Source organism: Nylanderia fulva, unplaced genomic scaffold, assembly GCF_048542155.1.
Source record: "Nylanderia fulva isolate GAGA-0341 unplaced genomic scaffold, ASM4854215v1 Scaffold10, whole genome shotgun sequence".
Taxonomy (NCBI): Eukaryota; Metazoa; Arthropoda; class Insecta; order Hymenoptera; family Formicidae; genus Nylanderia; species Nylanderia fulva.
The window spans coordinates 4,200,460-4,205,245 of NW_028189193.1; positions in this window are offsets into that span (position 1 = coordinate 4,200,460).

The following is a 4,786-nucleotide window of genomic DNA, read 5'->3' on the forward strand; positions in this document are numbered from 1 at the left end:
GAAGTAATGCAGTATATTATAATTTTTTGGGTTGAAAATAAATATCAAAAATAAATTAATATAAATTGTCGCTCGTGTATTGAAAACAAAGTGATAAATATAAGGCCAACTTATCGAGCTGAATATTCGAGATGTTCAGTCAACTACCATCCATAAGGAAAACTATCCGGTTAGAATCATAGTTTCATCGGTTGATACGGCTCTATACTCGCTGGCTTCGTTTTTACAAAACACCTTACGAACTAGCCTACCCAAAGCGAAAAGTCATATTAATAATAGTTTTGATTTGTACAGCATATTGTCTGGTAAAAAGATTGATGAGAATGATAGGATGTTTTCCTTGGATGTGGTGTCTTTGTTTACGAACGTTCCTCTGGATCTTGCGATTGACGGTATTAACGATAGATGGGATCACATTGGAATAAATACTAAAATACCGAAAAACGAATTTTTGGGGGGTATAAAATTCATATTGACTTCTACATATTTTACATTTAATGACATAATTTATAAACAGACGTTTGGGACCCCTATGGGGTCACCGTTATCACCAATTATTGCAGACCTGGTTATGCAAGATCTTGAGGATACAGTTCTCAAAGCTTTGAATTTGGAATGTTTGTTTTATTTTCGTTATGTGGATGACATAATAGTGGCCACCTCTATGACTAATATGACTCAGATTGTGAATAATTTTAACAACTATCATGAAAGACTTAAATTCACGGTCGAACAAGAGGTTAATCATAGCTTGAATTTCTTAGATTTATCACTTAAAATTATTAATAACAAAATATATATAGACTGGTATCAAAAAGAAACCTTCTCAGGAAGGACGTTATCATTTTATTCAAACCACCCATTATGCCACAAAATTGGAATAATATATAACCTTGTAGACAGATGTCTATTGCTATCACATCCACTATTTTTTAATAAAAATTTGGAGTTAATTATTAATATACTCAGAAGCAATGGTTACCCTCTTGATCTGATTTTTAACAAAATTAATCATCGGATAGAACACATCATATCTAAGGGGAGCATTTTAGAGAGACAGGCCAACATAGAAAGAACAAAAAGTATAAGAAATGACTCGGTTAATAAAAAATTCTTTGTCATTCCGTATATAGATAGGGTCTCAGAAATGATTGTTTCCTCGGTGAAAAATAAAAATTGTATGGTAGGGTATAGATGTCTCAACAAACTGGATAATATTATTAAAGCACAGAAAGATAAAACTAAACATCCATGCAATTCGAATGTGGTTTATAAGATCAGTTGCAATAATTGTAATGCATCTTATGTAGGCCAAACAAAGAGGCAATTGCAGACGCGAATAAAAGAACATAAAAATAATATTAGGTTGGACTCAACGAAACATTCAGTAATTTCTGAACACATAATAAATGAACATCATACTTTTAATTGGGACAATGTTAAGATCATGGACAACGAAAATAATTATTATAAAAGACTCATTTCTGAGATGCTACATATCAAGGAACAAAAAAATGGACTAAATTTAAACAAAGATACTGAGTTACTTAGCGAGTCGTATTTTGATATTTTGGATATATTAGCGAACAATAAATAATAATAGGACAAATAGGACATTAACGAGTAAAACATAGATATTAGATCATATATAAACACGCACGCTCTCCGATCAAGTAGAGTTTAAAATGAGCTGTCTTTCTGTATTGTTGTTTGTTAAGTGTCATCCTTAATAACTGTTAATAAGTAGCAAAATTGTCAAGAAGAACGATGATAGGTAAGCATACTACCAATTGTAGGGGATATATATTATAATTTGGACATACGTTGATCGGTAATTTCTTATTAATCGCAGCGCCTACGGTACGGGTTAATTTCTCGCATATTAACGATGAAATCATCCGAGATCTGAACAAAATCAGAGATCATATCGAGGCGAACATTGTTGGACAGGACGGATTGAAACACGCGTTAATTGCTCAAAAACTCTCGATTCTGAATAACTATAATTAAATTTCGATATCATGTGAATTGTAAGAATTTATTTTTCAATAATTATACTGAAGAAGACCGCGTGCGGTCGAAACGTTTATAGAATGATTGTAATTTGCGTTAATTTGCGTTAGTTTTAATATAATATAATGACTGTAGTTTTATAATTTATACATGTAATAAATGGTAGTTGACTGAACATCTCGAATATTCAGCTCGATAAGTTGGCCTTATATTTATCACTTTGTTTTCAATACACGAGCGACAATTTATATTAATTTATTTTTAATATACGCTGGCCTTACAATGCGTCAATTTAACACAAAACGGACTGATTACTATTTTAATTTTAATTTTATTCATAGAGTTTTTGGAAGAATAACCGCAGATTATTTTAAACAATGGATTAATGCGAACTACTTGTTAATAAGAGCGAGAGCAAAATTGGAATTTTTAAGAAATTGTAAAAATAGCGATGTTTTTCCTACACATTTGGAAGGTTTTTGCCGCATTAAATTTAACGTTTTTCATCACAGATCAATCAGAAGACTAGATAGTATGTTGTACAAGTTCAAAACAAATGCGATGAGCATTGAAATTTTTGATTTGCATAGACAGGTAGAGTCATTACAAAATAGGATTTTTCATCTCACTAGCGGGTTATTTAATCGTTTGCCTGTACTCGCGTGGAATAGAATTTTCGAACATCATAACATTGCTTTTAAAAATTGCCACAACAGATTGGTTACTGCACACGAAAAGAAATTCAATTGGCTTAAGAGAAAACAATACTACAAGTATATCAACAGCATCAAACCTATAGATATACATTGTTCTTTACATTTTGAAACTTCACAACCGACGAAAATATCACAAAATTCTCTCAGGGCAATCACTAATGATGCCAAGGAGATCAATATACACATTGAAGCCAATAAATTTCTCAATGATACAATTAACCCTTTGGAAAATACTAATAAAAAATGGTTTGTTAATCTATCCAACACAGACATTCCGCCTAACGTATCTAATCTGTTGCAAATGGGTGATAAATTTTGTCTTCCGAATATTAGTAAAAAAACAGCGATACATGAATTTATCAAGGACATAGAGAGTAATAGCAAACGAAATAATATTAATAATCTCACAACGATCAGAAATATCGCGGTTCCAAAATTTGCACAACTTCTTAACACGAAGGATAAAAATGACGTAAGTCAACAAAAATTACTTGGTGCACACAGAGATTTAAAAAAATTTTGTAAAGACAATCCGAATGTTCTATTCACACGCGCGGACAAAGGTAATGCTACGGTCGCGATGGATAGATCTTATTATATTAACAAAATGAAAAACGTTTTAAAAGATGTCAACACTTACACTATTGTCAAAAAAAATCCGTGCAAAAAAATAGAGAACGATTTGAATGGTTTGTTGAAGAGATGGCTTAAGGAAGATTATATTTCAAAAAACGAATATTATAAATTACGTTGTAGTGATTCTCTCCTTCCAAAAGCGTATGGATTACCTAAAATCCATAAGGAAAACTATCCGGTTAGAATCATAGTTTCATCGGTTGATACGGCTCTATACTCGCTGGCTTCGTTTTTACAAAACACCTTACGAACTAGCCTACCCAAAGCGAAAAGTCATATTAATAATAGTTTTGATTTGTACAGCATATTGTCTGGTAAAAAGATTGATGAGAATGATAGGATGTTTTCCTTGGATGTGGTGTCTTTGTTTACGAACGTTCCTCTGGATCTTGCGATTGACGGTATTAACGATAGATGGGATCACATTGGAATAAATACTAAAATACCGAAAAACGAATTTTTGGGGGGTATAAAATTCATATTGACTTCTACATATTTTACATTTGATGACATAATTTATAAACAGACGTTTGGGACCCCTATGGGGTCACCGTTATCACCAATTATTGCAGACCTGGTTATGCAAGATCTTGAGGATACAGTTCTCAAAGCGTTGAATTTGGAATGTTTGTTTTATTTTCGTTATGTGGATGACATAATAGTGGCCACCTCTATGACTAATATGACTCAGATTGTGAATAATTTTAACAACTATCATGAAAGACTTAAATTCACGGTCGAACAAGAGGTTAATCATAGCTTGAATTTCTTAGATTTATCACTTAAAATTATTAATAACAAAATATATATAGACTGGTATCAAAAAGAAACCTTCTCAGGAAGGACGTTATCATTTTATTCAAACCACCCATTATGCCACAAAATTGGAATAATATATAACCTTGTAGACAGATGTCTATTGCTATCACATCCACTATTTTTTAATAAAAATTTGGAGTTAATTATTAATATACTCAGAAGCAATGGTTACCCTCTTGATCTGATTTTTAACAAAATTAATCATCGGATAGAACACATCATATCTAAGGGGAGCATTTTAGAGAGACAGGCCAACATAGAAAGAACAAAAAGTATAAGAAATGACTCGGTTAATAAAAAATTCTTTGTCATTACGTATATAGATAGGGTCTCAGAAATGATTGTTTCCTCGGTGAAAAATAAAAATTGTATGGTAGGGTATAGATATCTCAACAAACTGGATAATATTATTAAAGCACAGAAAGATAAAACTAAACATCCATGCAATTCGAATGTGGTTTATAAGATCAGTTGCAATAATTGTAATGCATCTTATGTAGGCCAAACAAAGAGGCAATTGCAGACGCGAATAAAAGAACATAAAAATAATATTAGGTTGGACTCAACGAAACATTCAGTAATTTCTGAACACATAATAAATG